Genomic DNA, 14,352 nt, shown 5'->3' with positions numbered 1-14,352 from the left:
TGAGTATTCACGATGGTTTTAATATTCAGCTAGATTTAATTGGAAATAAATCCAATAGCTTATGTGACGTGACATGTGAGGGGAAATTCTTAAAAAGGAAGTGACTTAAATTTTTGTTCTCAAATATGAAGAAGGGAAAATCTCAAGGCATTTTGGCACCTAATTCCCTTTGCTTTAAAGTTACAAAACCTACATTTATGAATCTGAAAATCCAGCAAAGTATGCAGCTAGGTTTTCAAGAGAGATCTAGGAACCTAAACCTCATTATGGGACAGAGTCACTTTTGAAAATAGAACACAAGGTTCTTAAATCACTTTGTCATTTTGAAAATAAATCTGAGCTTATTAGTGACCCTGGTGGTCTTAAACCTCAATCTAGAGAAATGGCACCGCTAGTGGCATTCTACAATTCTCCCTAATTAGTTGTCATTTTGTGTCAATTCACAAGGAAAAACAAAACCCTCCAAAGCCATCATTTCTGGTCTGTGACTTACTTTTCATCTTGCAATTCCTGCTCAGCCTTTGAAATTCGACAGGCTCACAGACCAAGCAAGTAGAGGAGTAAGTGATCAAAAGATGCTGATTTATGGTCAAAAGCATCTGAACATTTTTAAGACCTTCAAGAGCACAATTTAAAGTGTCCTCAGGTGACTTTAGTTTACTTGGTCAGTCCTTACAACACAGATAACCTGGGCCACCGTTGTCTTTGGCAGCATTGCTGGACTACATTTCACAAAACTGGCCTGTTTGTTAACTGTTTTTCAGTTTCAGACAGCCACTCGTGCATTATTTATGGCATCGGGCATTGGTATATGTTTTCTCTCACCTTTTATTTGATTACAGAAATGTAATTGTGGCTAGCACAAAAGCAGTGGAAATATTGCAAATATAGATTTAGTTTTCCTTTGGGTCTCTTATTTTTTTTCAAGGTGTTTAGTTTCAGGGTTTRTTTGGGTTTCCTTTTGGCTTGATTCAGTTAAAACTATGGTCATACAATATTTGATCCTCTGGAAAAGCTTCTGAAGCTTTGAATAGTGATTGATTGTACTGACTATTAATCCGTGGTATGTGGTATATTCTGAAATCCAGAATATTTACACTGTTACCATCCTCTTCTTTTCAGCTAATGGGCTAGATGACCTGAACAAAAACTTCTAGGTTCTACTCATTTTCTTGCAGTTATTCCCCTCCACATCAATATCCCCAAAATATAATTAAAAATGCACTGGTATCAATCTGATAGACTCCTAGGCTCTGTTAGCATATGTAGAAGGAGCAATTTTGAAGACTACCAGCTCAATGACTTATCCAGTGTTATCTGCTTACTCAGTTTGTATAGAATAAATTACACTGAGGGCAGGGGTGGAAACTGAGTAAATTTGAGTTGATTCATCACCTGTCCTACTTTCCAGATCAATCAGTTAATAATTTCATTGACCTGGAGGATCATTCAGAACAATATATTTAATTCAGTCATGCATTTAGTTTAATTAAGGTTTGAAGTTACAGTGCTCTGCTGGCAAAGAGATATTAAATCTGCTTTCTTTCTGCTTTCCATTCACCATGTGAATTTCCTCTACTGGATATCATTCATAAAAGATTTCTTATTTTAATTTAGCTAAATTGCCCATTTCTGTGAAATTCTGCAGCTTTCTTTGCAGGAAGAATCACCTGAAAGCTCTTCTGTGTCCTTTGATGAGTGTGCTGAAAGTATTAGGCTTTCCAGGCACTGCTGCAAGGAGTGGGCAGACTGTCAAATCTTCGAACCAGCTATCTGAAAACTGGCTAGAACAATGTTAACTGCTCTGAGGCGGAGATGCAACTGAGAAAGCATGCAAGTGCTAAGGGGCTGTCAAAGAGTGGGAACTACAGAGCCAAAGGCTTTTCATGAATATCTCTTGCAAAGGCTCCTGTAAGAGATAATGCTCTCTAGGAGGCGGCTTTGTGGCTATTTAGCCTATATCATACAGGGGGTTAAACTTCAGGAAAATGTGGACTATCTATTGGGATTACAGTAAACAAATTAACCAGCAATTAACATCAAGCTGTCATTCAGCTGATCTGAAAACTGAGAGTTACATGTCTGTGATAATCAAATACATACAATGAATGCACTTTCCTACAGAGCTCTGACTTACCAGTGCTGAATTTGGGTCTATAGATTATGCTGCAGCATCTAGGGAGACTTTATTTTATTGTGTGTTGTYCTGATAATGGTGTTTTCCTGGTAGTTACTACCTCTTTCATTGCTTGTGTTACTTACCCTCCTGTTTGAAACTCCTACACGGTTGCCCCAGGTTGAAAGCTGTGTTCATCTTGCGTGTGGCACTGTTCAGTGTGAACAATATTACTAAACTGGCCTGAGAGCCACTGCAGTTTGTGTCCAAGTACAACTTGCACAACTATGCAGAAAAGCTGGATTTACACCATTTCTCTCTGGCTATGGCTATCAAAGGATATTTCATCATCAACTTTATGAGATACATCCTAATTTAATAGGCAGAATCTTACCGAAACAACGGCTGATGTTGCTAACACATCTTAAATTCTCAAAAGCAATGATTTGGGTGTTTAGACCTGCCCTGGTGAAAGACCAGTCCACACATGTTGCAAGACTATGGATAGGGATAGGACAGGGATAGAACAAGGAACAAGTTGTTTCCTGGTCTTCTGGGCACAACTCACTCTGACACACTCTAGGAGGTGCAGCAATACACTGTGTTGCCTAGCAGATAGGTCACCTCTGCTCTTGGTTTCCATGTAACTGGCCAGCCTCTTGGTAAGAGGTTTGAATCTCTATGCTTTGGAGATCCGAAAATGCTAGTCATGAAACAATGATCTTTATTGCTTGTGCTGGGACCATTACAGTCTCTGAATTGCATTGGTGTTAGATAATATACTTTCAAAATTGTGGATAGTTGGGACAAATACAATTTCCTCATTTCACAGAAAATCAGGTTCCTGCAAAAGCAAGAACTCTCAGGAGGAAGAGGAAGGTTGGCTAGCTGGCCATTTTATTATCATGTGCTTCCTCAATCTTTAAATTAAAATCTTTACTTTAAATCAAAACTTAAAAAAATCTAGATACTAGATCTCTGCTGCTATGAAGAGGTAGTTACCCATCTGTAATTAACAGCCACAGGATTTGGGTATTAGTTTGCTTTATGCTAAGGCTTTCCTTCAGTAGCTAGGGTTTGAACTAGTGAATTGGTTAATGGCTTTGTAGGCAGACTCAGATCTGTGATGAGATCCAATACATATGTGTCAATCACTTTCTGTGCCCTTCACAGCACTTCTTKTTCTGGCAGTATGACATACAGTGCTATCTTCTTTCTTTTCCATAATTTATTTGAAGAAGCTGTTCCAACAGATTTGGATCCTCAGCTCTCATGTGGGTGACAGCATAAAGAACTGGTCAAATGTAGGTTTTGGATGCCTGAAGGAAACTCTGCAAAGGGACTTGAGTTATACAGCAAGGCTAGTAGTCACTTTYATCCCTCACTTCTATGTTTTTGGTACTAGGCAGCATGTGGAAATCTCTATCACAGATCAGTCCCATTGTATTATATACCTGTATTATAAAAAATGACATTCCTATTCTTCTTAAGATGTTATCTGAGAAATCTCAGGGAGATTAACTGCCAGTTGGAGAAAACAGTCACAAAATAATTTCCGCCAAATGTTAGTGTCTTTACTGTTCATTGCTAAAGAGTGAATTTCAGCAAGAAACAGATCCATTTGATATAAATGTTTTGGTTTAAGAAGGATGAGATGAGAGGCACACAAGTGTGGTTTAAGAGCACATCCTTGAAAAGCCCATTTGCTGTTTGGAACATTATTTGCCCCCAGTGTGGGGAAGGGTTAGCCGGATCGCTGGTCATGGTACGGCACTGATGGTACACAAGAGGGCTGTCTTCTTCAGCCATTATTAACTTTCTTTCTAATTCTTTTATTTGTTCTTTTATTTTTCTTGGCTGAAAAATGAATTTGAAGGCATTGCTGAAAAGTGTGTCACTATGTGCAGAAGCACAGGTAAAAATCACCAGCTTTATTCCTTTTGCAAGGAATACTGCAAAAGTAAAATTACTGCACGAAAACAGTATTTTAAATTTTACAGTTTGCTTCATAAAGAGAAGCTATACTGTCCTCTGATATCTGCAAAAGCACTAAATATGTCAGTTTAGGGGCCCTTTTTTTGTTCAGCTAAGTCTAGTTTTCCTATTGCAGTAGCGTTTAAGCTTCTGCTTGAGCTGGCTATTTCTCTGCTCACAGAACAAAGTTCTTTTTCCTTTACATTTTGATGCATGCTTCTTCCAAGAGGCCTGGCACTGTTCAATAGCAAAAGGATCCTTGAAAGAAAAAACACGTGTCTGGAGACACATGCTCGAACACGCCAGGGCTCAGCAGGACTGTCCCCAGGGGCGAGCCTCCGGGTATATACCCCTCTCATTCGGGGTATATACACAATGTCGCTGCTTCCCATTTAATGACCTCCCATCAGTTCTCCCTGGATACTATTTTCTTAGTTCACCTCACTGTGAGTTTGTTCTTATTAAGGGCCTGATCCATCAAAGCACTTAAACACACGGTTGTGAGCTGTAAACCCACCAGGGTAAGTACCTTGACTTTTTATAACCCTGTAAAGYGTATAAAGTGTGTACCTATGGCACTATAAAAGATGGGTTTAAATGATGTCTGTGATAAGAGCTAACCTTTCCTGTTCAGCACTTATTCTCCTCTCCAACACAAGAAGTTTCTGCAGTTTGTGTTGCATATAGTTCAAACAAGGCTGGTTTTGACAAATTGACTTTTTCTTTTTTAGTTCTGTCTTTTTTTTCATCTGTCTAAAAGAGTAACCATACCTAATAAATTTTCAAGATATTCTTGCTTATCTGTGTTCCTCAACATAGATCCTGTTAGACACCCTGAAGGATTACTTAACAGTTAAAATTTTTCAATTCAGCTTCTTAAAAAAAATTAAAGCAAAATAAGAAAAAAAGACTATCAAAGTAGACCTTTTCCTGCAGTCGCTGCCAAGGATAAGTCTCAAGTTATATCCTGTTCTGAGAATAGAATTTGGTCCAGTGCAGAATTTTAATTTCTCAAAGCATTGGAAATAAAAAGTAATTAAACCTCTGCATATTCCTTGTATACTATAAATACATTAATAAAATAGGCAAAGGAAATCAACTCCTAAATTATCAGCAGTAGTAAAATGCTGAATACTGAAACACAGACTAATTTATTCATTTATAATTTTTATCAGACTAAAATAGGCCTTTAGGAGCAATTTAAGCCTTACAATAATGCAATTGTTCAGTATAGTTAGAAGTCAGGTACACAGCTATCTCTGGAAAAAAAAAAAAAAAAAAAAAAAAAAAAAAAGAAGAAGAAGAAGAAGAAGAAGCTAGTGGCAAACTCCTATGTTTCAATGTAAATTGATAATGAATTTATGCAAAGCTCTCTTATATAAACATGCAACTTAAGTATTCCAGTGTGAAAACCGGGCAATGAACCAATAGAATTGATCTGGTCCGGTTCTCTGTCCACAAAAAGAAAGTCAAGCCCCAGTTATAAAACTTCTAGGTAACTAGTGTCTCTCTAAGTTAGCATATATAAAGTGTAAACCTTCTCACCCCAAAATGAACTTAGAAGTTGGCTATCTGCCTTGGATGTATTTTAGAGAAAATTGGTTAAGCCTGAGGCAAAGCATAAAGTACAGATGTCATATATTAATAGCAGAGACGATTGGAAACCTTTTAGCCTATGTATTAGACTATACATCTGCAAAAGGAAGATTAGTAAGGAGGCATTCCAAAGCTCAGACTGTTAGGGGAGAGTTTTCCCTGAGTATTTTTGATATCAAAAGTGCTCTCAGCTCCAGTCTCCTACGAAGGGCAGATGTCATTCCTCACGATCATTATTAAAGTAGCATTAACCTGTCAAGAAGTTTCAAAACTACTGTAGCACAGATCCAGTCTGCTTTGGATTCAGCACCCGCTCCTGTATATGCATAAGCGAAGGCTTTCATTTTAACTTAAATTCTAGGGTCACCACCAACTGAATACTAAATTCACCAGTAAAGGTGGCATTTAAACTTGTTTCCAGACCAAAAGAATCATAAAATATGTTGCATCCTGCTGGAACACAGACCATTACACAGACTTCTAACACACCATAAGTTGTCAACAAGTTATTTATCCTCTAAAATACCTGTTGGACACAAACTTGTTCATTTGTCGAAATTGCATAGCTTGTTTTTCAACAAAGAATATGTTGAAGCCTAATTGAGAAAGGCAATCAAGGAATCTGCGAAACTCTTTTTCACTGTTTCCATAGTAACTTCCTTAATAAGCTTAATAACCTTAGTTAGAAACAACTACATAAGCAAATATATTGCATATTTTTCTCAGGCATAATGAACACATCGTCATTGCTTGGCTTCTTGTATTCCTTTTACGAATACTTTACCCCTTATTTAGTTTGGCTGTTGTCTTTAAGAGGCAAAACCCGAGGAGTAACAAAACAACCCACTTTATTCATTTCTAGAGATGTGTTTTAAGAAGTCATGTTTCAGGCACAGTGTATTAACATTAGGATATAACTGTGTTGGTAGGAAAAAAAGATAATCAATAACTTCAGTAATAAAGGATTGAGTGTTCGCCCATATATAAAGTGACCAAAATCTTTTCAAGAAGATTAAAATTACAAATTTATAAGTTAGCAATAATTGCAGAATCACTTGTCCAGCTCTGTAAAAATTTTTTTCAATAAAGTTTGGATAGGAAAAAACCTATCTTAGAAGTATTTTATCATGTCTAGAACTAAGAAACAGACAAAAAAATTGAAATTACATTTTTATGATTATTATAGAATCCTGCATTMCCTGAGCGCTCTGAAGCAGGTGCTGACCAAACACAGGATTACATGAAGTCTTTGCTTGAAAAAATCATCGATTTAAGGTCCCAATTCTGCACAAAACAAAATGCACRTGCTTAACATTAGCATCCCAAAGCAAGGTTGTGACTAAATGCCATAAGCTATATAATGATTTATTTTCTTCCAAGGAATTCGAAACTCGATAATGTGAAAATGTCATTTCATTGGAGACAAGATAGCTACCAGCTATGATACTAGGTACAATCCTTTTCAAAGTTATTTGAATAAGTTAATTATTTTTAATGTGTCTTACTGACTTCTAATAATCTCTGAGGGGATTAATACATAAAAAAGTATGCATGTGTTGATGACAGAAAGCAGAATGAAGTATACTGATTTACTGCAACTCTTCATTAAGTTTAAAAGCATTCCACTGTGATGAAGACATCAACCATAGGCTGTAGTAATTTCACACTGCAAAGGAACAGTTAAGGGCAGGAAGACAAAAAAGAAAGCAAACAATGTTTTAACTTGAATTCAAGCCAGATTTCACAAAAACAAGACTTTATTCAAATCCAATGAAGTAAAATACTTTAAAAATATCTGCCACTTCTCCCTCTCTAAAAGCATTGATGAAACATACCTGTTTATGTATATGCTGAAAATTTAACTATGTATGGTAATGGCAGTTTACTACTTTGCAAAAAGATACGTGCRTAACTGAATTTCTGTAAATATTCAAACTTTGATTCTAATTCCCTGATACCTACAATGATACAATTCTGTTGATTATTGTGAAAATAAATCTAAACTACCAATTCATGAGTCAAGACAACAAGGACCTTTTCATATCTTTTGCTCTATAAAACTATGATTTCAATTTTTTAATTAGAAAAATCAGTTCAAACTCCAGAAAAGAGATCCAGAAATAAGGTGGTGTTTCCCATTACATAACAGTTATGATAAAGCTGACCACTCTTTATCTAGCAAAATGGAGATACTGTAAACGTCTAACTCAAAAGGAAAATTCCTCTTAACTCCAAGGGAATCAAGATTTTATCTTGTGTTCCTAATTATTTCCTGGTGAGTTTTTCACATGTGAATATTACCAGAAGAATTCATATCATTAGCACAACCACCTCAACATTGAACGCATACCTGTTTCCTGAACAACACATGGCCCTGCAGTCCATGCATATAATAGAGCTGAAATTCTTTGTAAGCATTATCAGTCATTTTTCTCAGAAGCCAACAAACACGGTATGTCATTATGTGCTAGAATTGTATCACAGTTAGGCTACTAACAGGCACTAAGCCAAACTCCAGCAAAAAATTAGATGATATTTATTTTGGAAGCCTCTCAGAAAAGGAACTCTTTTGTGGTACTCAGCACACTGTCAGCACCTACAAATAAAAATAAATAATTCAAATTCTGATATTCAGCTTAGTCAAATGTTTTGAATACCTATCTGAAAAGAATTAATTAGGCAGCTGCATCTCTCCTGGCTCAGAGTCTGAATCACTGCTGCCCCCAACTTTTGATAACTTCATCTTCACTGGGCAGCCTTGCTACAGAAAACCTCTCTCCTAACTGTAAGGTGTCCTCTGACCAGTGTGGCATGAATACCCTTGCGCCTTCTCACAGTCCTGCACCAAATCCCGACAGGCTTAAAGGACCTCTCGTTTCTACTTACAATTAGAAAGTTGAAGGTGTCATTTACAACTCATCTAAAGTTGCCTATGGTTATATCTCACATATAGGAGTGTCTGTTTTTTTGCTTAAAATTTCCCATCAGAAAAACATTCCAGTTTTGRCTAGTTTTTCTATCTTTTGAAATTACTACAACATTTCTCATTGCTTTGATGGACCATTTCCAACCATGTATAGAATCTCTTCCTGAAAACTTCTTCCAGACTTTAATTATTCCATCAGAAACCATTAACTTCCTTCCAGCAGTCTTTGTCCAGCTGCTGATATTTGCTGAGTGTTTTGCAGTGACTCCCAGACATGCACTGGACTTTGCAGATTTTGCAGATAAAAATGCTGCCTTGCGCCCAGCCAGAACTTCTACTTGGGATAGTGCCATATATTAATTAATGTCACCATTAAGTCATCATATTTCCTATCATTCTCCATGAGAGACAGATAAAAAGTTTTAGATGTATTTGAATTCTCTAGATGGAACATTGCAACTGCTTTTATAGCAATATAGSTGGCACTTCTTTCAGTAGACTAATTGGTCTCATAATTAGGGGCTTTTTGCCCCAAATTCTTTATTACTTTACCTATATCTCCTTGACGTTCGTAGAAATGTGTTCTACAGTATCTTCCTTCTGAGTACTAAAGCGTGAACTAGGTTCTTCAGACAAAACTGTTCTGAAAGGGTGGGGGGACCTCACCCACGTGAGTCTATTGTTCCTGACCACCCCAACAGTTATCTCCACCTCCAGCCAGCTCTCACTCCCACTGACACCCTTCACAAAGGGAACACACCATCTCTCCTCCAGCTGGCCACCGCTACACTGACAGGAGGATCTCAGCACATCTGTGAGGCAGAGCTGAACGTGATGACTGCATTCAGGGTGCCCTATTAAAGTCATCATAATGTTCTCCAAGAACCTTCACAGGTTTGGGATTATTTATGCRGTAGAGAACAGGTTTTATATTTTCAATCCAGCTGCATATGACATGACTTGGACATTCCTGCCTGACTGTGTGTTTTCACTTCGTTTTGGACCTTTGTCTAAACATGCATTTTAAAGAGCTTCTCTGTTCTTATCGTTTACTATCACCTAGCAGCCCCTCTAATTTTCTTTCTCTACAGGAGGTCAGAAGAGAAATTTTGTGGCCTTTTAGGTCATCTTGAGGTAAATAATTGCTAATACAGTTACTGTGTGCCCCACACATGCAGATTTTTAGAATCATAGTAAAGTACTTTAGTATAGTGCTATAATCCCAGATTTTATCTACATCTTGGCATCAAAATAGATATGAAATTCATTTCTCTGTCTAATAACGTTTCCTTGGAAAATCCTATATCACAAAAAGTATTCCCAGCAGAGCAATCTTCCAATGTTTCTGCTTCTGTACATGCTGTCTCAGGCATTCTGTTGCTTCTGGTTAATAAGTTATAAAGCCTGCCCTAAATCCTGTCGTGATAAGTATGTACTTCTTTCCTGCCAAAATCATTTTAGTTACAGTTCCGAGGACAGAAAAAGCTACCATATGAGATGTTACTATAGGAAGTCACAGTGGGTCCTCTTTTGTCTTATCTATGCTCTTCAAAGGCTTTCAAGAAAAACAGTCATCACAGTTCTAGGCCAGATGTCTTTTTCTAGGCTTATTGTCTCAGACTTTTTTCTTAATATTCTTATTAGAAACAACTCTGTTCTCAATTTTCTATACTAAGTTTCCATCCCACCTTCCTTTTGGCCCAGTTTTGTATAGTTTCTGAGGACCTAATCACTGGTGGCTGTCTTAAAAGTCCTTTTCTGGCAACTTCAGCAAATTCTCAAGTGATCTTCCTCTGTCTGGAAAACTCTATCTTTTTCTTCTTCCAAGCTGATATTTAAATGACTGTTCTATTTTAGAGATACTAAATGGCTTTTACAGAATCCACAGATTAGTAGTTTCCATCCCAGGAAGCCTTTAAGAACAGATTAGATCTGCTGAATCTACTGAAGTATCTACTGAAAATGGCATAGATACTCCTGCGTTAGGGTAAAACAATGGATCGGATCACTCTGATTTTCTGTACTTAAATCACTTTAACCAGCTCCCAGTGTGAATAATCAGTCTTCTTCCTTCTCCCAGATTTTTCCAGATAGAAACACTGTATTTCAAGAGGAGAACTTAAGATCATACAGGCCATGATAGACCTCTTTACATGTCAAGGCTAGTGTTACTCCCTGCCCAACYACCTCTGGGTAACCTAGCCCAGACAAGGTATCACATAAAGATACCTACAACATACCACGTGAAGGGTACATACAGGGAACTCTTCTTAGTGAACTCACCAGAGTAAAAAAGAATTCCCAAATACATTTAAGTAATGAATAAAATTAAAGCAATTCTTTATCACTGGTGCTTGTTTGTGTGCAAAATCGTGTTCAGAGCAAATGTCCACAACTGTAATAAATTTCCTATACTATTTTATCTAGGTACAGCAAGTTACTTTTGCATCCCTCAGGAATTCTGCCTTTTTTTTTTTTTTTTTTTTTNTTTTTATTTGGAGCTAAACAACACTAAATGCTCTTTTCGGTTTGAAACTTCTCCACTGAGATTACTTGCTGTTTTTGATCGGTCATCACTATGAAGGACATAGACAGTCAGGATTATAAAGAAACTCAGGAAAACAAAAAGTACATAGTGATAGTCCTGAAAACAAACCAACACTTGCACATGATAGAAAACCTAACTTAACAAAAGCATTTAAACTGGACAAAATGTAGAAAATGTGCTAAAAAAATCTGCCACTTTTACTCAGGAAAATTAAAATACTTTATTTCTTGGGTAGATCCATTTACCTGTGCCTCTCTGACAGTGCAACCTCAAGAAATTAACAGCAGAACTCCAGACATATGGCAAACTTCCTAATATTAGGATTTAATTTTATTTTGGCAGTTGAAGATTTTTTTAAACTCTCATTTCATAAACTTAAAAGTTGGAAAATTTCAGAAGTTCCAWTAATATAACATTTAAAATGCTCTATGCTGTGGATACTCAGCAGATGGAGATAAATCCAGCTATYTTCTTGTTTGCATCAAATATTTCTTTCTATTAAGTGTAAAATGGAACTGAAAAAGCAAAAAGGATATGACTCATAAAAAGAAAAGCTGCAATTGTTTGTCGGATATTGTATTTGCTTAGTAGGGGACATGTTAATCCAGATTAAATGGTAACTGCAGCAAATGATAGTAAAGCATCTTATACAAATAATGATTTGTATGATTTTGCTCTAAAACTGTCACAGTATTCTGGATAAGAAAAATCTGTCACAAGTAGGATGGAAACTATTCASCCTTTCTGTGCCTTTGAGGATAGCCCATTAGCTTTAAATTAAAAAAACAGCAATAATATTAAATAAAATTTAAATGTCATCATAAAACATCAGTTATCCTTTATTTTATAGCTGCTACCCAAAATAATGGTCATTATTATAACTGTGAGAGAGTAGTATCTCTCTAAGTTCTGATTTTTTGTCTCAGCAAGAAATTTCTCGTTTACGGTAGGAAAGAACTTGTCATTCCAGAAGAAGACCACTGAGCAGGTATGGGACTTACCGATCTCCCAGACTTCTGGCAAAATTATTTTAATTAGCCTTCTCCTAACAGCATTTAAATAAATCCCATGCTGCCAGGGAAGGACGAAATGACTTCTCACTCAGATACTTTACTTAGTTCTTTTTCTCCAATGCCATAAATCTTGGTGTGGAGATTATTAGTGTCTTAAGACTTTTTTTTTTTAAACAATGAACTGTGACCACTTTACCCACTGGAAAGCTCACACATCATTCAAGTATAAATGTCCTGTTTCTGCATGGTTTATTTTCACACCATTGTTGGGCGCTAAAATCGTTTTACACCATTTATAAGACATTGATATTTTAGCTAATCCATCTAGTCTGTTACAGAAATGCCAAGCAGAAGAATACTGGTAGTAACCGTGTGTATATACGTAGTGCTGTAGCTACGTTCACTGGAGCAGAGGTGTTTGGCTAATCCTAACAGATTATTTGAACGCTAGATTTGCAGATCAGCTGGCCGTGGTGTAGTATGAATTCTGCGACACGTAAGTTCAGACTCTATTTCCACCTGAACGCGAATACAAGAAATGATGAGAAAATGCGTCTGATAGTAAAAGTTACTTACAYACTTGCGGGCCAATTAAAGCCTATGATTTCTGTCCGCTTTTTGTGAAAAAACCGAGAATTCCCCTAGGCACAGCCTCCCAAGAGGACCGTGCCGGCGCAGCCTGCTAGCCCGCCCGGCGCGCAGCGCCGTGCCCTCGCCTCGCTCGCCCCGCGTGCCAGCTGAGCACGCGCAGCGCGGCCGCCGCGCGCCCGGCAGGAGGGCAGGAGGCCGGCAGGAAACACGAGCAAATTCCTCCGAAATGATCCGACAGGAAATGACAGAGTGTCAGCCTCACGTAACCACGCGGCGAGAGGGCGAGGGCGGGAGACGTTCTTCCTAAACACAGAGCGGTGCCAGATCTCAGTAGGTGAGGATGATGAAATAATAAAGCATTTCCCGTGTGTGTTTTTCATTAGCCCTGTTTTGTTTTTCTTCCAAGTGCTGTGGAAACAGAACAGAAGCCCACGTTTCGGCCAGGACTGCAATGGCCTCCTCCCACGGGAATCGCAGCTGCACAAATAGGAGGGAAGCCCTCGCTGGAATTGCTTCCAACACCTTTCTAATGGAAATAATGATTTGCAAAGCCCAGTTTATACCTTTGCCACATAATTAGTAGCCAAGATTAAAAACATTGTTCCAACTCCCAGCATCCTTGAAATCTGGCAAGACTTTAAATACTCCGCCGTGCTCCAGAAGGGCAGCCCAGAAGTGGCGGCTGTAAGGACCGGCCCGGGCGCTGGAGTCAAGCCCTTGAATCAATCCACACTTATTATATGGAAATTAACCAGTTTGACGTCAGTTAGTGGAAATTTGTTAGCAGACRTAACCTATGAGACATTTTACTTTGAATTCCTAGCACTGAAGGTAGCTAGGATGGGGCCGGGCACTCAGACACACATTGCTTAAGACTCAGTACAGAATTAATTAAAAAGAAGAGGGTGGTAGGGAAGCTGTATCAAAATACATGTAACTTTTACGGTTTATTAGGCACAAGAAGCACAGGGAATTGAGTAACAGATTTTTCCCTATAAGGACGCAATTTCTAGTCACAGATTTGGGTATGTAACAGTCTATCCTGTATGTATCAATACTGAGGATGGAAGAAGAAAGAAGTATTTTTAGACTAACGGCAATACCTCATTTCATGCTCCTTTCAAACTAAAACTCCTATTCCACCATGTTCTTATAAATTATATTCTCATATTAAAAAAGCACAAGTTTCTAAATTAAAAATATCTGACTTCATCATTAATTTTCTTCCTAAGAATAACTCAAAAAATGGAAATGTTGGCAAGCTGCTCCAAGCCAGGAGATTTTCTTATGGCTTAAGGACTTTACCTGCCTAGTCCACAGGGCTGCTTTATCTTTACTGTGAATTTTACCTTCTGCTTAAAACCTATGTATGGCACCATCCAGAGCAGCAGCCTGCTGCTACAGCACTGAAATTAACTACCAGGACTGCAGGTTCAACCTCCAAGCCTTACAGCAATCCTCAAACACTCACAGTTAAGAAGAGAACACAGGCTCAGAGTCTTGCTATAATATGRAAAACTTCTGTGATTTTCGAAGCAAGAGTTTCCACAGAGCATGTGGAAATTGCTCTGTAATTCCTATTAACTGA

General features: G+C 37.8%; 1 long non-coding RNA gene across 1 annotated transcript; it reads left to right on the top strand.

Moving 5' to 3' along the window:
- The first annotated feature begins 4,563 nt into the window (after positions 1-4,563).
- Positions 4,564-13,665, top strand: LOC146600559 (uncharacterized). The gene is made up of 2 exons (XR_014897955.1): positions 4,564-4,611; positions 13,171-13,665. It is a non-coding gene; the product is annotated as an uncharacterized LOC146600559 (long non-coding RNA).
- The last annotated feature ends 687 nt before the right edge of the window (positions 13,666-14,352 follow it).

Source organism: Rhea americana, unplaced genomic scaffold (assembly GCF_003343005.1).
Source record: "Rhea americana isolate MKP2758 unplaced genomic scaffold, rheAme1 scaffold_12, whole genome shotgun sequence".
NCBI lineage: Eukaryota > Metazoa > Chordata > Aves > Rheiformes > Rheidae > Rhea > Rhea americana.
This window is presented reverse-complemented; position numbering and strand designations above follow the sequence as displayed.